At 37.0% G+C, this 27581-nt stretch overlaps 1 protein-coding gene across 3 annotated transcripts in view; it reads left to right on the forward strand.

Moving 5' to 3' along the window:
* LOC138316208 (zinc finger homeobox protein 4-like) overlaps positions 1-27581 on the forward strand; it is a 325938-nt gene that overhangs the window by 214661 nt on the left and 83696 nt on the right. For 2 of the 3 annotated variants that reach the window (XM_069257789.1, XM_069257790.1), the window contains one exon: positions 13844-14006. The gene's annotated coding sequence lies outside the window, so the exon portion shown is untranslated. Of the gene's footprint in view, positions 1-13843; positions 14007-26432; positions 26623-27581 lie in introns of those variants that run through there. The other variant, XM_069257792.1, reaches the window with a different exon arrangement.

The following is a 27581-nucleotide window of genomic DNA, read 5'->3' on the forward strand; positions in this document are numbered from 1 at the left end:
AATCCCAACTGAGGCGTTAGCCGAGGTTGGGATGTTACAAAATCTTAGCCCGAGACTGAGATAACCTGATCTCGATCACTTAAAGGTAATAGATTTTTTTTCTCACGCCTCTAAGATATAACAATACCCATCTATATATGCGTTCGGAGTGTAAAACTGTCCCGTCATGGGCCTCCTGGTTCAAAGCCGATTAACCATTACATCTGCGCTTCGATTTCAATCATTCCGCATAAAACTATAGTTCGGTTATATCAAAGACAAACGATGATCAATCGGTACATACTGTTTCATAATTAAAAACAACAACCAAACAATGCATGGTAAATCACTGAATGTCTGACGCTTGTGATGTCACCGGTTCGAGAGTTTGATGTCACATGCGCGGACTGTTACATGAATGGCGTAAAGTTCCGCCAAAATTCGCGTAAAGGTACCAGACAGATCGGACGAGATAGAAAAATCTAGCACCGGCTATCATGTGAGATTTCCCTGTCCGAGGTGCGAGGAAAATGCTGTCTAACCTGGCCATATAAGATAAATGCTGTCTCGCCTGGCTACATAAGATAAATGCTGTCTCACCTGGCCATATAAGATAAATGCTGTCTCACCTGGCTACATAAGATAAATGCTGTCTCACCTGGCCATAAAAGATAAATGTTGTCTCACCTGGCCTTATAAGATAAATGCTGTCTCACCTGGCCATTTAAGATAAATGCTGTCTCGCCTGGCTTCATAAAATAAATGCTGTCTCACCTGGCCATATAAGATAAATGTTGTCTCACCTGGCCATATAAGATAAATGCTGTCTTGCCTGGCAATATAAGATAAATGCTGTCTCGCCTGGCTTCATAAGATAAATGCTGTCTCGCCTGGCTTCATAAGATAAATGCTGTCTCACCTGGCCATATAAGATAAATGCTGTCTCACCTGGCCATATAAGATAAATGCTGTCTCACCTGGCTATGTAAGATAAATGCTGTCTCACCAGGCCATATAAGATAAATGCTGTCCCACCTGGTCATTTAAGATAAATGCTGTCTCACCTGGCTATGTAAGATAAATGCTGTCTCACCTGGCCATATAAGATAAATGCTGTCTCACCTGGCTATATAAGATAAATGCTGTCTCACCTGGCCATATAAGATAAATGCTGTCTCACCTGGCCATATAAGATAAATGCTGTCTCACCTGGCCATTTAAGATAAATGCTGTCTCACCTGGCTATAAAAGATAAATGCTGTCTCACCTGGCCATATAAGATAAATGCTGTCTCACCTGGCCATATAAGATAAATGCTGTCTCACCTGGCCATTTAAGATAAATGCTGTCTCACCTGGCTATATAAGATTATTGCAGTTTCATCTGGCTATGTAAGATTAATGATGTCTCACCTGGCTTTATAAGATAATTGATGTCTCACCTGGCTTTATAAGATAAATGCTGTCTCACCTGGCTATATAAGATAAATGCTGTGTCTATAGGCTGCTGTATATAAGATAAATCTTACTACTCTTGTGTATTATGATTTAGGTTTGTGTTGTCAGACAATTTTTAATACAGCATCTAATCAGTGAACATCTCAATTTCTCTTCACGTTTTGTTATTTTATGATCGACAAAAATGCATCACATGCAAAAAACTTGGTATAGACCAATGTGCACCTGGCAAATTGATCATTAAACAGCAAAAAGTTTTTCATACAAATTACTTTATATCGTTATTTTTGTTTAAATTCTTTTTGGAAAAAGTAAAAAGAAGAATATGCTTAGGATACAGGTGTTTGTACATAACAAAGAGTATGAGGAAGTTACAGCAACAATTATCCTCTGTAACAAGGTGTCTGAAGGCTCATTCCCCTCGCTGTAATGATCTGAGGGGCGTCCAAAACAGAAGCTCGTAATGCCAGCCTCCTTTGTTAGTGTGATACGTAGTATTTTATTGATATTAGATCAAAAGCTCGCCTAGCCATCACTGACACAACTTGTGAGGTACCTCCTAAATACCGTCATGCTTTCTAACTCACCTTCTGACATTTTAACATCATTGTTACAAATTTTGAGTTTCGTTAAATTGTTATATTTCAATATCAATGAGATGGATGTGAAATGTCAAGGCTTCCTTGTCTGGGTTTGTTTTTATTTTGTCTATTTCAATCCCAGTTCATCCAAATTAATCGTTTCGGTCTGCAATTTCTATTCTTTATTGTCTTTAATCATCAGTGGGTTTTAATTCCATAATAATGGCATGTTTCATAATAGGTTATATTTGGAGGTAGATTTCTGAAAATAAGGTAGGAAAAAGTGAGGTGTTAGATAGATTGACTGCTGTACTAATTAGTGTTTATATCGTGTCTGTCTGTAACAGAAGCTCAGTCATATATATTGAGAGGGATTTGTTATTAGGGATCATATGATATATTTTTATCTGTATTATTTTTACTTGTTGTTTCCCTCGTTAAGTACCAGGCATAATTTATAGAAGGTTAGTGACATTTCATATGAAATAGAAAGTCGATCTATAAAGTAGAGATAATTTGATTTTAACCATAGACAACCCATTAACATTTCTTTGTCTGAGAATTAGCAGAGGCTGGCAAATCATGAAATGTTAAGATTTAGTTGAGTTATAATGCACTTGAAGCAAAATCACCAAATGATTTGCTAATGTTTAACTTTCTATTTTTAGGTTAAGTTAAAACAGTGAAAATTTTGTCATGGAAAAATAACTGACTCTATGTAAGTTATGTTTTTTTAAGTTAAAAGAGTGAAAAATGTCTTAATTAAGATATAGAAATTTGTGATATATAGAGCTATAGTTTTCATGTCCTAGTTATTCATATGATATGGATTAAGATTTCATATTCTTACAGCAGAAAATATTTTGTGTTTTAATTCATCAAATAGATTTGTGAGAAAAAGAAATCATAAACACTTTTCATTGAATTTGAGGATGAAATGTTCCTGTTGATTTCTCGTAGAGATAGACAGCTGGATAAAGGCTTCATTTTATTCCTTGGTGGGATATATCACAAGATGAAAAATAGTCATATTTTGCTTACTGAAAAGAATTTTCAAATGATCTTTCTTCCAATAAATAGAATCCAAAGTTTCTGAATAACTTCAATGGGTGGAAGAAACTTGATGGATGTAAACAATTAATTTATAGAGTTAAGATATATTTTTCGTGATAAACCACCAAATTATTTACGTATAATTAATCCTTGATGGTAGCGTAATTCCAACTCAAGTCAGATGTTACTGCTGCTGACCTTCCAGGGCTGTAAATTCTAACGACCATTGTTTTGATTATGTCGCCCCGTTTAGCATTAAGATAATTGCAGTTGGCTTTCGCTGTATAATATAAACCAGTGAGGGATGTGAATAATTCGGGGATAAATTGTGATTTCGTTCAATTAGGCCGATGCGCTTACTTCTTTATAATGCATACCTTTGAATTACCTGTGAAATCATCTCATTTTGGGATATGTGTGTTTAATTAGCACAATGCATATATTCATTTATTTTGCATAAACGAGCAGAGCTAATATCGGCCTGATACTATTCCCAGAACAATTAGATAGCGGCAAATTGCTTCATTCTTTTTCCTTCTACATTCCGGAGATGGGCGCAAACATGAAGCTCAAAACAATTAACGTACATTACTTGCATGTATATAAAATGAAACAGGATGGGTGTACAAAAAAATTGATATTAGTTTGTTTTTAATAAATGCCCAGCACGCAACCAAATGAATGTATGAAATATTAATAAATATCAAAACATCTACATGATATGCAATAAAATACCAATAACACATCGTTAGTTTGTTTTCAATATTGTGATATTCAGCACATAAAGAAGGGAAGAAAAAGCAGTCTTCAGAACTGGACAGTGTATTGTGGAGCCGTCCAGTTAATGCCTTTTGTCTCTCGAATCAATACACTATAACAATCACAGTTGTTACCATGGACTTAGCCATTAATTAGACATTAATTAACAGCCAGCTGAGCTCTGTCATTACTGGATCGCCTATAATTGGATACAGGTCTAGTCTTCCTCTAGCTGTATCCTCGCACCATAGGCACACATCACCAACCATAATGGCGCAAATTTTTAACATTGTGTTGTTTTTGTTTACCAACGCTGCCTAGATTTCTTATGATATGTCTGCGACAGTGTTTTTAGCATAAGTGCATAATAGATATTGAGCATATTAGTTAGTGCGGTGGATGTGTGTGCAGCAGCAGTGGTTCGTACCCTTCTGGAGGGAGACAATCAGGACACGGACACGTTAGGTAGGAACAACCACTGGCTATGTACGCCAAGAAAACAAATACTCAAAACTATTGATCTGCTTTTGTCTGAACATTTTTTCATGTAGACAATTTTTACTTCATTTGTAAAAAAAAAAATGAAAATATATATAAGTCAAATCCTATAGAGATTCACTGGCATGACCTGTAGGGCAGAGTGACATATTTTTCTGACCATTTAATGCTATGAAGGCTTGGGTGAGTGGTTGGTCGAGGGATTAACAGAGATACTAGCACTAATTACCCACAGTATATTGATGTCAGCCACTATAAATTACTTTTTCTTGAGAATGTTTTTAATTACTCAGCTAGATGAAGGCTGTTACGAGATACAATTACAGAAATAATGACAATTTTCTTCTCTTTTTTTCTCCCTTGTATGAGGAAGATTAATTTATTGAAAGTCTAAAAAGAATAATATGTGTATATATTTTTTGGAGGGAATGTTTTTTTAATGTCTGCCCATCAAGATGGATGGCTGGGTGATTATCTGGTTGCCATAGTAGCCAACCTGATTCTTAGCACTGAATTGTGATCATTCAAAAAACCTAATAAGATTACCATGTGTTATTTCAATTAAAGCCCCACGCCTTTCACAGCAATAACACAAACCATTAAAATCTGTTACTGGCTCTCACTGTTGCTATCCTTTATTTTTGACACTTGAGAAAAACAAATTTTTTTAAGCATGACTTAATGATTTCAGTTTGACCTCCCTTTATTACTATCTGCAAAACTGTGTAGTACTTGCTTTCAAATAAGAAACACTTATACCGTATTTCTACTGTAGTTGTCGTGTAGGTCAATAAACTTTACTTTCAGTGGTCAATTGTTATGAAATAATAAAGGGCTACTGAATTTGTCCATTTAGTAACCTTGACCTATATATATATATACATATTCAAAACTGATTCCTCTCTATAAGAAATACATCTAGTTTCGAATGAAAGACTATTTAAGTCAAATCAGTTGCAATACATGGCCTTGATTTGCATGGAAAACAAGAAGTGTCAAATATACTGAAAGAATATTTTCTCAATAAATACAGAATCAAAGATTCATGATATTTTCAAAGTTTGGCCAAGACACCTTGGACTGTCCCACTGTAGTCTGGACATTGAGACACCTTGGACTGTCCCACTGTAGTCTGGACATTGAGACACCTTAGACTGTCCCACTGTAGTCTGGACATTGAGACACCTTGGACTGTCCCACTGTAGTCTGGACATTGAGACACCTTGGACTGTCCCACTGTAGTCTGGACATTGAGACACCTTGGACTGTCCCACTGTAGTCTGGACATTGAGACACCTTTGTCTGTCCCACTGTAGTCTGGACATGGACACTGTCCATGTATCTGGACATTGAGACACCTTAGACTGTCCCACTGTAGTCTGGACATTGAGACACCTTTGACTGTCCCACTGTAGTCTGGACATTGAGACACCTTGACTGTCCCACTGAGTCTGTGACGAGTTGGACATGAGACACCTTGACTGTCCCACTGTAGTCTGGACATTGAGACACCTTGGACTGTCCCACTGTAGTCTGGACATTGAGACACCTTGGACTGTCCCACTGTAGTCTGGACATTGAGACACCTTAGACTGTCCCACTGTAGTCTGGACATTGAGACACCTTGGACTGTCCCACTGTAGTCTGGACATTGAGACACCTTGACTGTCCCACTGTAGTCTGGACATTGAGACACCTTGGACTGTCCCACTGTAGTCTGGACATTGAGACACCTTAGACTGTCCCACTGTAGTCTGGACATTGAGACACCTTGACTGTCCCACTGTAGTCTGGACATTGAGACACCTTGGACTGTCCCACTGTAGTCTGGACATTGAGACACCTTAGACTGTCCCACTGTAGTCTGGACATTGAGACACCTTAGACTGTCCCACTGTAGTCTGGACATTGAGACACCTTAGACTGTCCCACTGTAGTCTGGACATTGAGACACCTTGACTGTCCCACTGTAGTCTGGACATTGAGACACCTTGACTGTCCCACTGTAGTCTGGACATTGAGACACCTTGACTGTCCCACTGTAGTCTGGACATTGAGACACCTTGACTGTCCCACTGTAGTCTGGACATGAGACACCTTGACTGTCCACTGTAGTCTGGACATTGAGACACCTTGACTGTCCCACTGTAGTCTGGACATTGAGACACCTTAGACTGTCCCACTGTAGTCTGGACATTGAGACACCTTGACTGTCCCACTGTAGTCTGGACATTGAGACACCTTGACTGTCCCACTGTAGTCTGGACATTGAGACACCTTTGACTGTCCCACTGTAGTCTGGACATTGAGACACCTTTGACTGTCCCACTGTAGTCTGGACATTGAGACACCTTTGACTGTCCCACTGTAGTCTGGACATTGAGACACCTTTGACTGTCCCACTGTAGTCTGGACATTGAGAACACCTTGGACTGTCCCACTGTAGTCTGGACATTGAGACACCTTGACTGTCCCACTGTAGTCTGGACATTGAGACACCTTGGACTGTCCCACTGTAGTCTGGACATTGAGACACCTTTGTCTGTCCCACTGTAGTCTGGACATTGAGACACCTTTGTCTGTCCCACTGTAGTCTGGACATTGAGACACCTTTGACTGTCCCACTGTAGTCTGGACATTGAGACACCTTGGACTGTCCCACTGTAGTCTGGACATTGAGACACCTTAGACTGTCCCACTGTAGTCTGGACATTGAGACACCTTTGTCTGTCCCACTGTAGTCTGGACATTGAGACACCTTGGACTGTCCCACTGTAGTCTGGACATTGAGACACCTTGACTGTCCCACTGTAGTCTGGACATTGAGACACCTTTGTCTGTCCCACTGTAGTCTGGACATTGAGACACCTTTGTCTGTCCCACTGTAGTCTGGACATTGAGACACCTTTGACTGTCCCACTGTAGTCTGGACATTGAGACACCTTTGACTGTCCCACTGTAGTCTGGACATTGAGACACCTTGGACTGTCCCACTGTAGTCTGGACATGGAGACACCTTTGTCTGTCCCACTGTAGTCTGGACATTGAGACACCTTGGACTGTCCCACTGTAGTCTGGACATTGAGACACCTTAGACTGTCCCACTGTAGTCTGGACATTGAGACACCTTGGACTGTCCCACTGTAGTCTGGACATTGAGACACCTTGGACTGTCCCACTGTAGTCTGGACATTGAGACACCTTGGACTGTCCCACTGTAGTCTGGACATTGAGACACCTTGGACTGTCCCACTGTAGTCTGGACATTGAGACACCTTAGACTGTCCCACTGTAGTCTGGACATTGAGACACCTTAGACTGTCCCACTGTAGTCTGGACATTGAGACACCTTGGACTGTCCCACTGTAGTCTGGACATTGAGACACCTTGGACTGTCCCACTGTAGTCTGGACATTGAGACACCTTAGACTGTCCCACTGTAGTCTGGACATTGAGACACCTTAGACTGTCCCACTGTAGTCTGGACATTGAGACACCTTAGACTGTCCCACTGTAGTCTGGACATTGAGACACCTTAGACTGTCCCACTGTAGTCTGGACATTGAGACACCTTTGTCTGTCCCACTGTAGTCTGGACATTGAGACACCTTTGTCTGTCCCACTGTAGTCTGGACATGGAGACACCTTAGACTGTCCCACTGTAGTCTGGACATTGAGACACCTTTGACTGTCCCACTGTAGTCTGGACATTGAGACACCTTTGTCTGTCCCACTGTAGTCTGGACATTGAGACACCTTAGACTGTCCCACTGTAGTCTGGACATGGAGACACCTTTGTCTGTCCCACTGTAGTCTGGACATTGAGACACCTTAGACTGTCCCACTGTAGTCTGGACATTGAGACACTTGACTGTCCCACTGTAGTCTGAGCTGTCCACTGTATCTGAGACACCTTAGACTGTCCCACTGTAGTCTGGACATTGAGACACCTTGGACTGTCCCACTGTAGTCTGGACATTGAGACACCTTGCTGTCCCACTGTAGTCTGGACATTGAGACACCTCTGTCCACTGTAGTCTGGACATTGAGACACCCTTGGACTGTCCCACTGTAGTCTGGACATTGAGACACCTTGGACTGTCCCACTGTAGTCTGGACATTGAGACACCTTGGACTGTCCCACTGTAGTCTGGACATTGAGACACCTTGGACTGTCCCACTGTAGTCTGGACATTGAGACACCTTGGACTGTCCCACTGTAGTCTGGACATTGAGACACCTTGGACTGTCCCACTGTAGTCTGGACATTGAGACACCTTAGACTGTCCCACTGTAGTCTGGACATTGAGACACCTTGGACTGTCCCACTGTAGTCTGGACATTGAGACACCTTGGACTGTCCCACTGTAGTCTGGACATTGAGACACCTTGGACTGTCCCACTGTAGTCTGGACATTGAGACACCTTGGACTGTCCCACTGTAGTCTGGACATTGAGACACCTTGGACTGTCCCACTGTAGTCTGGACATTGAGACACCTTTGTCTGTCCCACTGTAGTCTGGACATGGAGACACCTTAGACTGTCCCACTGTAGTCTGGACATTGAGACACCTTAGACTGTCCCACTGTAGTCTGGACATTGAGACACCTTAGACTGTCCCACTGTAGTCTGGACATTGAGACACCTTAGACTGTCCCACTGTAGTCTGGACATTGAGACACCTTTGTCTGTCCCACTGTAGTCTGGACATGGAGACACCTTTGTCTGTCCCACCCACTGTAGTCTGGACATGGAGACACCTTTGTCTGTCCCACTGTAGTCTGGACATTGAGACACCTTTGACTGTCCCACTGTAGTCTGGACATTGAGACACCTTAGACTGTCCCACTGTAGTCTGGACATTGAGACACCTTAGACTGTCCCACTGTAGTCTGGACATTGAGACACCTTTGTCTGTCCCACTGTAGTCTGGACATTGAGACACCTTGGACTGTCCCACTGTAGTCTGGACATTGAGACACCTTGACTGTCCCACTGTAGTCTGACATGATGTGTCCCACTGTAGTCGGACATTGAGACACCTTGGACTGTCCCACTGTAGTCTGGACATTGAGACACCTTGGACTGTCCCACTGTAGTCTGGACATTGAGACACCTTTGTCTGTCCCACTGTAGTCTGGACATTGAGACACCTTTGTCTGTCCCACTGTAGTCTGGACATTGAGACACCTTTGTCTGTCCCACTGTAGTCTGGACATTGAGACACCTTTGTCTGTCCCACTGTAGTCTGGACATTGAGACACCTTAGACTGTCCCACTGTAGTCTGGACATGGAGACACCTTGGACTGTCCCACTGTAGTCTGGACATGGAGACACCTTGGACTGTCCCACTGTAGTCTGGACATTGAGACACCTTGGACTGTCCCACTGTAGTCTGGACATGGAGACACCTTGTCTGTCCCACTGTAGTCTGGACATGGAGACACCTTGGACTGTCCCACTGTAGTCTGGACATTGAGACACCTTGGACTGTCCCCTGTAGTCTGGACATTGAGACACCTTAGACTGTCCCACTGTAGTCTGGACATTGAGACACCTTGGACTGTCCCACTGTAGTCTGGACATTGAGACACCTTGGACTGTCCCACTGTAGTCTGGACATTGAGACACCTTGGACTGTCCCACTGTAGTCTGGACATTGAGACACCTTAGACTGTCCCACTGTAGTCTGGACATTGAGACACCTTGGACTGTCCCACTGTAGTCTGGACATTGAGACACCTTGGACTGTCCCACTGTAGTCTGGACATGGAGACACCTTGGACTGTCCCACTGTAGTCTGGACATGGAGACACCTTGGACTGTCCCACTGTAGTCTGAACATGGAGACACCTTGGACTGTCCACTGTAGTCTGGACATGGAGACACCTTGGACTGTCCCACTGAAGTCATGGGTATAGTGACACAGTAGAACCTCCTGCTGTAGTCTAGAACATGCTGTTCATTGATTATGATTCTCGGTGATAAATTACATCCAATCAAGCGATTTTGCTAGTTACTAATTAAGTTTCTATGACGACAAAGCAGTCTATCGCAAATTTTAATAACTGCTTGTTTATGTCGCTCTGCAAGGTTCTACATCATGAGATGTGAAATTTGTTTTAATTTCCATTTTTTCCCATCGACTTTCTTGACCCGTGTGATTTTCTCTTAATTACTTGAACAAGTAATTCATGAGTCACCAGCCATGTTAACACATCAAGGACTCCTACACTTGTTCGTAATCAATCCAATATCTTAATTTTTATGTGTGATTTTGATTAGAAGTATTGTGATGAATTCTCCATGTTATTTTGTCACCTGCTACAAGCTCTTTATATCTTTCACTGTGATGTTGTGTTCCTCACTGTGAACTTGTGTCCCTATCTGTGACCTTGTGTCCCTCATTGTGACCTTGTGTCCCTGTCTGTGACCTTGTGTCCCTCACTGTGACCTTGTGTCCCTCACTATGACCGTGTGTCCCTTACTGTGACCCTGTATGTGACCTTGTGTCCTGCACTGTGACCTTGTGTCCCTCACTATGACCTTGTGTCCCTAACTGTGACCTTGTGTCCCTATCTGTGATCTTGTGTCCCTCACTGTGACCTTGGGTCCCTCAATGTGACTTTGTGTCCTTCACTGTGACCTTGTCCCTCACTATGACCGTGTGTCCCTTACTGTGATCTTGTGTCCCTCACTGTGACCTTGTGTCCCTATCTGTGACCTTGTGTCCCTCACTGTGACCTTGTGTCCCTCACTGTGACCTTGTTTCCCTCACTGTGACCTTGTGTCCCTCACTGTGACCTTGTGTCCCTATCTGTGACCTTGTGTCCCTCACTGTGACCTTGTGTCCCTATCTGTGACCTTGTGTCCCTCACTGTGACCTTGTGTCCCTATCTGTGACCTTATATCCATGAACACAAAAAAAATATTAATGAATAAAAATGTAAGTATCATGAAAAACATAAAATTGTCTTTCAAGAAAAAATCAATTAAATTAAAGTTGAACTACATGATTTTCCACTATACTGTAATATAAAACAACATTTTCATGTAGGGTAAATTGTTGGTCCCCCAAACATCTGCCATGACATTAAGATTTTCAATACTTCATAATCAGAAGATGAACTGTACTTTTAGATAACTAGATATAATTATAATCAACATTTACCCATGTCTCAATTAAATCTGTTATATAAAGTCTTTTTTAGTTCAGGTTGTTTTATAGAATAGGAATCGTTACATAGGCTAAAATCCTAGAACAATTATCAGATATGACATGGAAATTTCGAGCTACATGACAGAGTGTCTTTAGGATAGTTATAAGGTATAGTGTAATACAAAGTTAAAGTCTCTCTGTCTAACATTTCAATCATGCATAGTGCTGTTGAAATCAATTACCTGAGAAAAATGCACTTTTCCTTTGAAAATAACTACATGTATAAATAAATATAAAACCTTGTTTTACATAGGTAGAAAACAATGTCTCCAGTGTGATTAGAAGCTGTACATGGAAGGATAACCAGAATTATCTACAGATCTGTATATCCATGTTTTGTAGGTTTTACATGAAATAAAACCTTGTGTTGTAAAAGAAACACTATCATTCTTTACAATGAAATGTATCAGTAAGATTTACCTAAAGATACCACAATTGAAGGAAGTGTGTATGTTATTGTATCAGAACCATTCCCCTTAGGAATTGATGGGATGGGGCTTTTCATTACCCATGATGCTTGGCATTAATCTGATTTGTCAAGCAGAGGTCAACCGCCTAGTAAAATAAAAGTGATTTAATTTTTTATCATTTTGTCTTTTACTGATCAGAGTAATTGTGGAAAGTTACTAGCCAAGATAAAAGTGTTACTGTAGAATGGGAAATTTACATGTAATTATTTAGAGGTTAAATAGCATTGGAAGAATGACAGGCAGAATCATTACAGCAATTTAGTACATCATGTGACAGAGTACTGACTTCTGATTGGCTACATGCTCACAGGTTGCAATACATTGTGCCTGCATCATCCCCAGGCACTTTTGAAGTGGCACACAATTATAAGTGAATCGGCTGTGACGTCATTATTGCATGACATCGTTATAACGTTGCGCTGGACCAAGACGTAAAAAAATTTGTGAGGGCAGGGTATAGTAGCCGTTTCTGCTTTATCACAAATGTGTGTGAGGGCACAGTATGATAACCTTTTCTGCTCTATCACAAAAGTATGTGAGGGCATGGTATGGTAGCCTTTTCTGCTCTATCACAAAAGTATGTGAGGGCATATGGTATGGTAACCTTTTCTGGTCTGTCACAAAAGTATGTGAGGGCATGGTATGGTAGCCTTTTCTGCTCTATCACAAAAGTGTGTGAGGGCATGGTATGGTAGCCTTTCTGCTCTATAACAAAAGTGTGTGAGGGCATGGTATGGTAGCCTTTTCTGGTCTATCAAAAAAGTATGTGAGGGCATAGTATGGTAGCCATTTCTGCTCTATCACAAAAGTGTGTGAGGGCATGGTATGGTAGCCTTTTCTGGTCTATCACAAAAGTGTGTGAGGGCATGGTATGGTAGCCTTTTCTGGTCTATCACAAAAGTGTGTGAGTGTACAATATGGTAGCCTGAATCACAATCGTGTGTTAGGGCATGATATGGTATTCTTTACTACCCAATCATAAAAGTGTGTGATCGGGGCATTGGTTGGTGGCCTTTTTTGCCCAATCAAAAAAGTGTGTGAGGGCATGATATGGTAGCCTTTTCTACCCTTATACAAAAAAGTACAAAGTGACATAACAAAGGATAGATCTACCCGTTAGGGAGGTAAATCTGTATTATACAATGACGGTGTATGTGTGTATATAAAAATGGAATGAAGAACTATTGTTCATGTCATTTTAAATCATTAAGATAAAGTAATGCAGTTTAATAAATGATCCTGTATATTATGATGAAAAGTAAAATGTACAGATGAAGAAAAGGAATCTGCCATGGCCTGCTTGCATACTGATGAGACATTAGCTAGGTTAGCCTCCAGTATCTATGGTCATTCAAGATGGATATTAATCAGACATTATGCAAATTTCCTCAGAAGCTGTTGGTTACCATGCCAACAAAATTAAGGCCAGTTGGATTCTTGTGTTTTTTAAGTGCCATACACTGATTCTATAGCCAATGATACTGTTTGATAAATGAGTGAAATAGGCGCCTGTCAAATGATGACTGCCCTTACAGATCATATAGCTTTATATGTACAGACAGACTTAGTCCCTGCTAATTTTTATAGACTACAATTGACACGAAAATGTCTACCTCCATGGTAATTGTGAGAGTGGCCAGCAGTGACCTTGTTTGGTCAGTGTGAGGTGTTGGTCATTTTATCAGCTGAGGGTCAGTAATTACCCAGTATTGTTTGTAATGTGAATGGCTGAAGGTTTTATCTTCAGCTGTTTGTATAATACTATCCTTTATCTTGTGAGGACTTGGTGGCTAGTTACTCTACTCTAATTAATCATTTCATTAGGTCAGGAGTCCACCGCTGGTCTGATGTCTCACCACGCTGACCACTAAAACAACGCTAGATACTGGCAGGAACATCTCAACAAAAGGTGTGGCTAAAATATCCCTGAGCTGGATGCCACGAGGACAGCTGGTCATCCATGTCCATATACACCTGAAAAATACAGGTAAGTCGATAATCATTAAATAACAGAGTATGTAATCTTTTGAATCTCTTCAAAAGTTTGAAAACATTTCTTATAGCATCATGCACTTCCTGTCAACCTAAGAATTCTGGTTTTATCTTGTCAACAAAATTATTGTACAGTTTTTCCAAATTTATCATTTAGCTCCTCAAAATTAGTCATTCTGCTCCTTTGAAAAAATCTCAACTTATTAGGTGTTGGTCAAGGTTAGGAGAAACATTTAAAATCTGACCCCATGAGGAGCCCCATGTACAGGTAGGAGCCCATTTCACCACACCTGCATTGTCCAGTTCCTGCTCTAATTAGGTTTTGTTTTGTAAAGGGATAAAAGGGTATACCTGGGAGCGGTGTTGTGTCTATCCGCTGTGGCCATTGTCTCACCTGTACTGGTCAAGCTTTACCTGTGAGCTTTAATGTCAAGTTTGCGAGCAACAGCAAACAAGGGTACATTAAAACTATTGTTTTCGCACCGGACGCTGGTGATTACCTCGGAGGCTTATTATCTGATTATATCAGATCCATGACTTGACCCAGCCATTCTTCAGATGCTATCACACTGGACACTGGTCAAGCTTGCTGTCACATACCTGTGAATGTTAAGCTCAAATGGTGTGGAAGATTTTATAGTTGTCCATTGGTCAATAAAACCAGCAGGAACAGTTAAGTGATACTGACCAGGCTGTTACAGGTGAATAGTGACCAAGGGAAGCCGTACAGGTGAAGAGTGACCGCTCGTCTATACACAGGTGAAATTCTCACCTGTGGTGATAATGGATAGTCATTTGTTCCACACACATTTTCTTTATCTCTGTTAGGACAAAAGAAAAACAGAGTTTGATGGCTCAACCGAAAATATGTGTTCTATCCATCACTAATTAGCCTAATACAGACAACATATACACACAACATTCATGAGTTCTCAGATCAATAACTCTTATTTTATGTTAACCTTACCATCAGAAAGTATATACTACAAAAATAGGGAGACTTCAGATAATTTACATTGCCTGTTCAAGTTAATCAATCCAAAGCTCCTAAGTTATTTCATCTAAGAAGTAATGTGAACTGTTATATTTTAGAAATGCAATTCATTCCAATTTGAATTAAATGTTCATTAAAACTTTTTGAATAAAAGTTTACCATTGACCAATCAAAAGCCAGATATTTTCAACCAATCAGAAATCAGTTGACTGGGAGTTCCATGAAAAATATTTGGTGCCAGGAATCGTTATCTTATTTATTTTAATCCATTGTTATCATATGGGAAATTAGACAACTAACTTGGAATTTTGTGTAGAATTGGTAAACATATACAGACTTTGTCTTGGATGACAATACCTTTCTTGGTATCTGGGGAAAAATAGAAAAGATTATACTTCAGTGGTAAAAAATGAACCCAAAAGAAGTGACAGATTGGAATGTTTTCAAGCAGATTATATGACATAATTTTTCGTTGTGACTATGAGTTTCCATTGACTGTGCACTTTTCATACTGTTCATTTAAAATTTTTCAATCTGCCCAAACTTAAAACTTAAAAATTCTTTTGAAATTGAAATAATGATAATTTTTCTAATCTGTTAACTTTTTAGACTGATTGTTTGAATTACCAACTGATTGTTAGCTTTTAATTCAGTCAGATTTTCACTTTTCCGGATGGATTATAATCTTTATGATCTTTCTAGACGGATTTTCACTTTTTATACGTGTCTTATATTATGTCTTTGAAGTACACAATTGTCATATATATTCTGTGTATATAATTTGTCTGTTAAAGTATACAAATGTCATATAAATTCTGTGTATATAGACTGTCTGTTGAAGTACACAAATGTCATATACATTCTATGCATATAGACTGTCTGTTAAAGAACACAAATGTCATATACATTCTGTGTATATAGACTGTCTGTTGAAGTACACAAATGTCATATACATTCTATGCATATAGACTGTCTGTTAAAGAACACAAATGTCATATATATTCTGTGTATATAGACTGTCTGTTGAAGTACACAAATGTCATATACATTCTGTGCATATAGACTGTCTGTTAAAGAACACAAATGTCATATACATTCTGTGTATATAGACTGTCTGTTGAAGTACACAAATGTCATATACATTCTGTGTATATAGACTGTCTGTTGAAGTACACAAATGTCATATACATTCTGTGTATATAGACTGTCTGTTAAAGTACACAAATGTCATATACATTCTGTGTATATAGACTGTCTGTTAAAGTACACAAATGTCATATATATTCTGTGTATATAGACTGTCTGTTAAAGTACACAAATGTCATATACATTCTGTGTATATAGACTGTCTGTTAAAGAACACAAATGTCATATACATTCTGTGTATATAGACTGTCTGTTAAAGAACACAAATGTCATATACATTCTGTGTATATAGACTGTCTGTTAAGTACACAAATGTCATATATATTCTGTGTATATAATCTGTCTGTTAAAGTACACAAATGTCATATATATTCTGTATATAGACTGTCTGTTAAAGACACAAATGTCATATATATTCTGTATATAGACTGTCTGTTAAAGTACACAAATGTCATATACATTCTGTGATATAGACTGTCTGTTAAGACCAAATGTCATATAATTCTGTGTATATAGACTGTCTGTTAAAGACACAAATGTCATATACATTCTGTGCATATAGACTGTCTGTTAAAGTACACAAATGTCATATACATTCTTGCATATAGACTGTCTGTTAAGTACACAAATGTCATATACATTCTGTGTATATAGACTGTCTGTTAAAGTACACAAATGTCATATACATTCTGTGTATATAGACTGTCTGTTAAAGTACACAAATGTCATATATATTCTGTGCATATAGACTGTCTGTTAAAGTACACAAATGTCATATACATTCTGTGATATAGACTGTCTGTTAAAGACACAATGTCATATACATTCTGTGATATAGACTGTCTGTTAAAGAACACAAATGTCATATACATTCTGTGTATATAGACTGTCTGTTAAAGACACAAATGTCATATACATTCTGTGTATATAGACTGTCTGTTAAAGTACACAAATGTCATATACATTCTGTGTATATAGACTGTCTGTTAAAGTACACAAATGTCATATATATTCTGTATATAGACTGTCTGTTAAAGTACACAAATGTCATATATATTCTGTGCATATAGACTGTCTGTTAAAGTACACACAAATGTCATATATATATTCTGTGTATATAGACTGTCTGTTAAAGCACACAAATGTCATATACATTCTGTGCATATAGACTGTCTGTTAAAGTACACAAATGTCATATACATTCTTGCATATAGACTGTCTGTTAAAGAACACAAATGTCATATACATTCTGTGTATATAATCTGTCTGTTAAAGTACACAAATGTCATATACATTCTTGTATATAGACTGTCTGTTAAAGTACACAAATGTCATATATATTCTGTGTATATAGACTGTCTGTTAAAGTACACAAATGTCATATACATTCTGTGCATATAGACTGTCTGTTAAAGAACACAAATGTCATATACATTCTGTGTATATAGACTGTCTGTTGAAGTACACAAATGTCATATACATTCTGTGCATATAGACTGTCTGTTAAAGTACACAAATGTCATATACATTCTGTGTATATAATCTGTCTGTTAAAGTACACAAATGTCATATATATTCTGTGTATATAGACTGTCTGTTAAAGTACACAAATGTCATATATATTCTGTGTATATAGACTGTCTGTTAAAGTACACAAATGTCATATACATTCTGTGCATATAGACTGTCTGTTAAAGTACACAAATGTCATATACATTCTGTGTATATAATCTGTCTGTTAAAGTACACAAATGTCATATATATTCTGTATATAGACTGTCTGTTAAAGTACACAAATGTCATATACATTCTGTGTATATAATCTGTCTGTTAAAGTACACAAATGTCATATACATTCTGTGTATATAATCTGTCTGTTAAAGTACACAAATGTCATATATATTCTGTATATAGACTGTCTGTTAAAGTACACAAATGACATATACATTCTGTGTATATAATCTGTCTGTTAAAGTACACAAATATCATATACATTCTGTGTATATAGACTGTCTTTTAAATGCTTTTTTTGCCCATATTTGATGAATATACTGGCTTTGCAAAGGTAAAAATCAATTGTGTAGTACTCTGTATGACATATGATGACAGAAAAGTACCCACGACAGAAAATCTATGTCTAAACGACCAAATATATCAGCCTTTTATTGCAACCCAATAAGACATCCAGCTTTTGTCTAGTTATGAAATCCAATACAGTCATGTATACCATAATTAAAAAACAATATTTGGCCCATCACTTGGGGATGACTGTTGTACAACCTTGGACCAGGGTTAGATCGCACCCCATTACTGTCACCAGATGTTGCGGTTTTTACTCTGGTGAATTTCCTAATTAATATGTATAGGATAAAAATGTGAATGATTATTTCCCCTGTTGCTTTGTTTTGATGGCTAGATTTTCCTTATTAATACATTCATACAAAATCAATACTTACAGCACTCATTTTCCTATGGAGAATCGACCAGTAATCAGTCGTGCCAATTACTGCTCTAGTCAGGTTACACATCTCTATAGCCTACTGGTCAGTGTCCTCTAATGACCTCTACAGCCAAATGGTCAAAATCTTTGTTGGGCATCTATTGCAGTTCATGCAAGCCTAGACAATTATTGAAAGAAATGACAGAAAATTATAATTTAGAGGGCCGTGCGATGCCTTCGCATAATTAAATTTCTGTTTTTGATGTAATTAACATCCACAGTCTAATTCTGTTGGCCTTTGTTTAGGATGCTAATGGTTTTCTTGGGCTCCTTTTGTCCAGTGTGGTCAGAACCAGCATAGTTACGTCGAAAGTGAATAGTGTTGTGGTCAACCACTTGCATTGAGTATTGGTTTGATGGTTAGATGCATGTAGAAGTTTGTGCTGTACTTAAACAGGCTTAATGCATTTGTTTATATGGGTGTAAAAGACTTTGGGTCGAGCAAGGATGCCATGTAAAACAGTTTGGGGAGACCTTTCTATCTGCTATTGTGTTTCTTCTACAAGGAAAGTCTAATTATGTGTAGGCACTATTTGACCCAAATCAATGGTTACCTTGGTGATTAATAAGATATGTATTGCTAGGCAACAATAATTTATAAAAGATATTATATTACTGATTATAGTTTATGTTTCTTGGCTCTGATTCTTTAATGTTTTCTGACGGTTCAACAAATATATAGGCTTCAATAGGTTTTATAACCATTGTCCACAGTAGGGCATAAGTTCAATTTCTGTATCATTATTCAAAATTGCCAGATGTCTTCTTTATCAAATACCAGTGACTCAAAAATACCACTACTAAATTTCTTCTGGTTCTATTGATTCTATTGTGACCATTGCTTCAAAGGCAATGCTCTTGTAGTCATTGCTTTAAATTTTGAATTCTGTCTTTAATTGGCCATTGGTTCAAATTTGGCAATTCTCTTCTTGTCATTGCTTCAAAGGCAATTCTCTTTTGGTGATTACTTTTATATTCTATTGTGGCCATTGTTACATATTTAGCATCTTGTTGCCATTGCTTTAGATTTGGAAATTCTCTTGTTTTCGCTCCTTCAGGTTTGGTGCCTATAATAATGATTGCTTCAGATTTAGTATTTCTTGTGTGCATTGCTTCAAATTTCGTATTTTTTTTTACGCCTAGTGCTTCAATTTTTTGTGCCCATTACTTAAGATTTGGTATTTTTTTCTTGTGGCCACTACTTCAGCAATTTATTGACTAACCGTAAGATTGTCAGTACTATTGTATGGCTATTAGTATTGTTTTGGTATCAGATACTTAGAATTCTGTTGGAATGTGTACCTTTTCCTTTCAGTTATTGACTTCATTTTGGATTAGTTGCTGAATATGTATGACCCTAGAAATTCTGGTATTAAATCTTGGTTCTATCTCATTGAAATCTGCAAAGCGTGTAACACAGTGTCCTGTAAATTATTTACTAAATCTGTAAGGTATTAATCATTACACCCCATAATACTTAGTTCTGATAAGAAAATCTACAAATGACCTCATTTTCATGTAGAATGAAAATGATTAATTTGATGAAATTTCACCATGTTTCCAAATATGGGAAGAAAAGTAAACATTAACTTTTTGTAAATTGAGTTTAACTTTATCAAGTTGTGTCATGTGTTTTCCAAATTATGGTCCACTAGTTTTTTTTTCTAATTTGATTTTTTAAGAGTGTTATCTGTAATACATGAATATAATAATTCAAACTTTTAATTCAAGCCAAAGCCTACATTAAAAAGATAACAATATTAAAGTGTTTACTCAAGTTAATTTGAGAATCTGATCGTCGCATTCACCGTTGCGTCTATGATTAAAAACTCATTTCTGATTAAAAATTGTCGATAAAATCTACAATGAAGGTGTTGAAGCCATATAATGAATAATAAAATAATATGATTTCACCTGGTACTGGGATAATTAGATTTTACCTGTTCTTCAGTACAGAGGTGACATTTTCACATGGAACCATCAGGCAACATGCCTTTACATGAAAGTCGCAATGAAAACATTTCTCGATATCTAAAGATAATATTGGATTTTATTTCATTAATTATTTATGTATTTCCCTATCTTGAATCATTATAAGTTTGATGATATACAGCTAATCATGTACACAAATCATCAAACCAAGCATAGGAATGATTTGAGCATATGCATGACTTTTTCATCCTTATTTTCTCTGATCGCCATCAAGTTGCAAATTTTTATATTAAAATGTTACATGTATCATTGTTATGAAACTCCCTATCAAATTACTCCTCCTGAATATTACTTTAAGTAGTCAATTTACATCAATACCATTATGATTATCCAGACTTAGGTTCAGCCATTGAATCATAATCTCCGATTTGATAGCATATGGAATATTTAAGCTTATAATTATTTTTTCAGACTACTTGATAACATCAAATATGTTTTAACTTACGATTCTATTGATTTTCCAATGGTTTATTTTTTCTAAATCAATATGCAACGTCGTCGTCTCTATTGTGACGTCATGACTACGTCAGATTTTCGTGCCATTCTAGAAATTTTTCTTCATAGTACATGAAGAAAAAGAATCTGCCAATCAGAGAGTTGGATTTAGTATGAAAACTATTAAAAATTAGTTATTACCCTATGTATAAATAGACTCTTATATTTTGGTAAAAAAACTAAATGAGATCAAACAGTGTAAATCTCGATCTTTAGTATGAAATCTAAACAGGCTTAAATGAAAAATCTTTAAAGATGCTCCACCGCTGACAAATAGTATTTTTTCACTATTAAAAACGATTTAGTATTTTTCTTTAGCTACAAAAGATACTTACTTTACACCATTACCACCATTGAAAAGTTTGAGCTTCTAATTCTATTTTAGGTTAAAAATATAAAAAATAATTAATTGCATCCCGAAAAAATTCCATGTCACTATATCCTATATGGAATGAAATACTGATTGTGCATGCACCAAAAGCAAAATAAATTATTTTGTGTATTTTTTGTGTTAATTAGACATTTACATACACGATCAAACACCAATTGTTGTTCAAATGATGAATATCATTTATGCTCTGTCGGCGGTGGAGCATCTTTAAGGTTCTTTGGGAATATTTTTTGTCAAGAATTTATTAATGGTCACAAAATATAATTGCTTGAGAAGTTTACTTCATTATGAGCAGAAACTTGATGTTCTTCTTAAAAATATTTTGCTGCACCAAATGTAATATATAGTGCACAATATGAATTTAGTATTTTGCTTTCACAACAAAAAAATTCAAGTAATGCTTCATCTGCATTAAAATTAATACTAAAATACAGTGTATTCTATTTTACAGTACATTATCATTGAATGATTTTTTTCTCTGTTTCCCATTCCACCGTTGACTTTATAATTTAACTTTCTCTGTTTCCCAATCAACCGTTAACTTTATCATTTAACTTTCTCTGTTTCCCACTCCACCATTGACTTTATCATTTAACTTTCTCTGTTTCCCACTCCACCATTGACTTTATCATTTAACTTTCTCTGTTTCCCACTCCACCATTGACTTTATAATTTAACTTTCTCTGTTTCCCACTCCACTGTTGACTCCATAATTTAACTTTCTCTGTTTCCCATTCCACCATTGACTTTATTATTTAACTTTCTCTGTTTCCCATTCCACCATTGACTTTATTATTTAACTTTCTCTGTTTCCCATTCCACCGTTGACTTTATTATTTAACTTTCTCTGTTTCCCACTCCACCGTTGACTTTATCATTTAACTTTCACTGTTTCCCATTCTATCATTGACTTGATAATTTAACTTTCTCTGTTTCCCATTCCACCATTGACTTTATAATTTAACTTTCTCTGTTTCCCATTCAGCCATTGACTTTATTATTTAACTTTCTCTGTTTCCCATTCCACCGTTGACTTTATCATTTAACTATCTCTGTTTCCCACTCCACCGTTGACTTTATCATTTAACTTTCTCTGTTTCCCACTCCACCATTGACTTTATCATTTAACTTTCTCTGTTTCCTACTACACCATTGACTTTATCATTTAACTTTCTCTGTTTCCCACTCCACCATTGACTTTATCATTTAACTTTCTCTGTTTCCCACTCCACCATTGACTTTATTATTTAACTTTCTCTGTTTCCCACTCCACCGTTGACTTTATCATTTAACTTTCTCTGTTTCCCACTCCACCATTGACTTTATCATTTAACTTTCTCTGTTTCCCACTCCACCATTGACTTTATCATTTAACTTTCTCTGTTTCCCACTCCACCATTGACTTTATTATTTAACTTTCTCTGTTTCCCACTCCACCGTTGACTTTATCATTTAACTTTCTCTGTTTCCCATTCCACCATTGACTTTATCATTTAACTTTCTCTGTTTCCCACTCCTCTTTGACTTTATTATTTAACTTTCTCTGTTTCCCATTCCACCATTGACTTAATCATTAATATTTCTCTGTTTCCCACTCCACCATTGACTTTATAATTTAACTTTCTCTGTTTCCCACTCCACCGTTGACTTTATAATTTAACTTTCTCTGTTTCCCACTCCGCCATTGACTTTATAATTTAACTTTCTCTGTTTCCCATTCCACCATTGACTTTATCATTTAACTTTCTCTGTTTCCCATTCCACAGTTGACTTTATCATTTGACTTTCTCTGTTTCCCACTCCACCGTTAACTTTATCATTTAACTTTCTCTGTTTCCCACCGTTAACTTTATCATTTAACTTTCTCTGTTTCCCACTCCACCGTTGACTTTATAATTTAACTTTCTCTGTTTCCCACTCCACCATTGACTTTATCATTTAACTTTCTCTGTTTCCCATTCCACCATTGACTTTATAATTTAACTTTCTCTGTTTCCCATTCCACCGTTGACTTTATAATTTAACTTTCTCTGTTTCCCATTCCACCATTGACTTTATGATTTAACTTTCTCTGTTTCCCACTCCACCATTGGCTTTATCATTTAACTTTCTCTGTTTCCCACTCCACCATTGACTTTATCATTTAACTTTCTCTGTTTCCCACTCCATCATTGACTTTATTATTGAATTTTCTCTGTTTCCCACTCCACCATTGTCTTTATCATTTAACTTTCTCTGTTTCCCACTCCATCATTGACTTTATTATTTAACTTTCTCTGTTTCCCACTCCATCATTGACTTTATTATTTAACTTTCTCTGTTTCCCACTCCATCATTGACTTTATTATTGAACTTTCTCTGTTTCCCACTCCACCATTGTCTTTATCATTAAACTTTCTCTGTTTCCCAATCCATCATTGACTTTATCATTTAACTTTCTCTGTTTCCCACTCCATCATTGACTTTATTATTTAACTTTCTCTGTTTCCCTATCCACCATTGACTTTATCATTTAACTTTCTCTGTTTCCCACTCCATCATTGACTTTATAATTTAACTTTCTCTGTTTCTTACTCCACCGTTGACTTTATCATTTAACTTTCTCTGTTTCCCACTCCATCATTGACTTTATCATTTAACTTTCTCTGTTTCCCACTCCATCATTGACTTTATTATTTTACTTTCTCTGTTTCCCTATCCACCATTGACTTTATCATTTAACTTTCTCTGTTTCCCACTCCACCATTGACTTTATCATTTAACTTTCTCTGTTTCCCACTCCATCATTGACTTCATTATTTAACTTTCTCTGTTTCTCACTCCACCGTTGTCTTTATCATTTAACTTTCTCTGTTTCCCATTCCACCATTGACTTTTCCTTTGTAATTGAAACTATCAAGTTTAAAAGTGAATGCAATTACCATCCCGTTCTGGCCTTTAGAGGAAATGATAAATGAGTTTCCATGACAACTGGCCTAAGGTACATGCTATCCCGGTAGGTGAGAATGGAGAGGTCTGTCTTACCTGTCGGGGACAAAGACACAGTCCATGGTGTGTCATTTAATGAGGAAAAAACCCTGATCAGACCTCCTGGGTTACATGTGATAATTTTATATTGTGGGCGATCCAGGGTCTGTTGTTCACAGAATTCCAGTTTGGCACCAAAAGCAAATGATGTAACGCCATTTGGGATTTGTTATCAGAAGTTGAAGGTCATACAAATTATCCTCCAACCGGTAATTAGTGTCACCTGGTAACTATTGACATCCCCGCACAGGTAAAATGTGTAAATTTTAACGTGGTGATCGAGTCCTACACAGCACCAAAAGGCCAAAGTGTTTATGATTTTGTTACCTTTCAGAGGGCTTCTAAGGTGTAGGCTATCTTGGATTGCAGTGAAAAAAGTTTGAACACAAATAAAATAGTTGTCTCAATTTAGATATTTACATCTTGAGGATGTTTTCATTTCTACATCTGAATAATATCATGTTTACATTGTTCACTAATGTGGTCATCTTAAAAAAAAAAAGGTAAAAATTGTGAAGTATGCTATTGAGAATTTGGTGTTTGCCTTCTAAAGGTATAACAGGATGTGTATATATAAGTTTAGATTTCAGGGTATGATAATTACAATACACAATGTTTGTTCTCATCCTCAACAGGTAATAAAGCTACCATCACAATGTTCAATTGTTAAATTGGCAAATACATTTAATATGACTCTTGTCCCTAAAACGTTTTAATACAAGCTTGATATGTAGCAATATATAATTAGGCTTTTCACCAATTAAAACTGGAGACATCAGTACAATGTGTAACACCTATATTAATGCGTATCAGATCTTACATTCTATCTGTGAAATAAAATGGCTGGCCCTCTGTCACAAAAGGAAAAAAACTTAATTTCTTAGAAAATGATACATAATTCAAAAAAATTTAAATTGACTCTAAAGAAAACTGTTTTACATTGGGTATCATAATTTTATCTTATGCATCCATGACTTATTATTTCAAATACTCACCTATTTCAAATTGAGAAATTTTATAATTTGAATTACGGGCATCTGGTGCGTATACATACAGTGATAAAGATTGGGCTATATCGGCCCATTACAGGTGATGTAAACCCTATTCAAACTGATATAATTTACAGCCATTTCAAATCTATAACAGTAACCGTCATTAAGTAAAGATAAGGGCTAACTGGTCATGTGACTCAAGTTGTCTCCAGGAGTTAGAGTTGACCCCTACGTGTAGCTCTTTTGATTAGGGGGTAGCGTAAACCAACTAGGCTCATTAAGGGGCCTCATAATGAAATGCTTCTTATGTACACTGACATGGTTATATATTTATACTACTTTTACCTATTGACAAAAAATGTCCTACTGAAATTTTACATAAAAGAGATTATATGAATAATTGATATTCGTTAAATTGATGTTTATCTTCCATTGTTAGAAGATATCCTTCTCTTACAGTTACATTTGTTTTAAAAAAGAAACAAAAATATTCTTCATTATCGTTATAACTTTATAAAATATAAAGGTTTATATACTTGGAATATAAATGTGTACACCTTTCAGAGAATGGCTGCAAAGTTCTGCACCAGGTTTATAACAATATGGCCGTCACACAGGTGAATTAGCCACGTTGCTATAGTGTTCATCCAAGTAATTCAGACTTTGATTATTTGAACAAACAGTCACCTTAGTGTACCCCTGTAATTAAAAAGCCGAGATAAACAGTGGCTTGATAAGAGAAGACCTAAATATTAGAAGCATACACAAGATGAACTAATCTCCACTTGAAGGAGTTCCCAGGAAAGGATATGCTGTGTTCTAGCAGGTAGATAAGACAATATTACACCTGTACGTTTTATCGTTAACCTAAAAACACCTGAAAGGTATGGTATGAGGAAAGGCGAGACATTATAACTATAAGTAAGGTATAGATTCTCTGGGTCATGCACCTGTAGCCTCATGCAACTTTGTAATTATCCGTTATGTCTGGTGATAGGCCTGATGAGATCTGATGCTGTGACCCACTAAATCTCAGCTTCATGATTCCATACTTACTGGTGGCCTTGTCTTCAGGTAAGTAAGGAATTACAATAACTTATTATTATATCGTTAGATATGGTATTAAGTATATCTATAGGTAATAAGTGATAAGTAATGAACCTTTATATGCATGTCTACACCTGTGTATGATAGGATTAAATATTATCACGTCTATTGTTTTAAACTACAGTTATGTTAAAAGTCTTGCTAGAACATCACCTGTTAGCAGAATTATATATATTGACAATATCAGCCATAAATGTTTTTCCTACCTATCAATATCTTTGTGATTTTGGACATCTTTAAAGTACTAATTTAGTTGTGTTCTATTCCTGATAAAGGACAACACCTGTTGCAATCCCACTCTTCGGAAATCCATTTATGGATTCCAGCTATATTTAGACTTGTCATCGTTTAGCATTCTTACAATTACTGATTCCTGTTTCTGATGTCCATTGTACCTTTTTCATTTGTTCTTATCTTTGGTTTTGCACTCTAACACAAGCTATATCTGTGGTCCTAATACACTAATACTATTGGATGTCATAAAGACAAGACATCACACATATATGACATTATAAATACCTGACATCACAAGTATGTGACATTAGGTTTATTGTATTGGACAAATCTCTAGAAAAAAAACAAGAATCTGTCATCAGGAGTCACCCCTTTCCAAAAATACTAAGCTTGTCCTGTTTTTTTATACATGGGGGGGGGGGGGGTAGGAGGTTGGGTCTTCTTACTATCAATTACTCATCTGAACCTCTATATAGATCTTCTTAATTGTCAGACTGAAAAACATTGACAAATATCAAAATGTTTCATAGTTTAAAAAGGAGGTGAAGCAGACAGCTAGACCAGCTGAAAGTTGTGATAAACATGGTTGAGTGTTGAAAATGACAATTTGTTATAGACTTGATGGATAATTTGGCAAAACACTATTTTACTTCACTGGATAAAGTACAGTTTTCTATAGGTATGTCATTATA

This window comes from Argopecten irradians, chromosome 2 (genome assembly GCF_041381155.1).
Source record: "Argopecten irradians isolate NY chromosome 2, Ai_NY, whole genome shotgun sequence".
Lineage (NCBI taxonomy): Eukaryota > Metazoa > Mollusca > Bivalvia > Pectinida > Pectinidae > Argopecten > Argopecten irradians.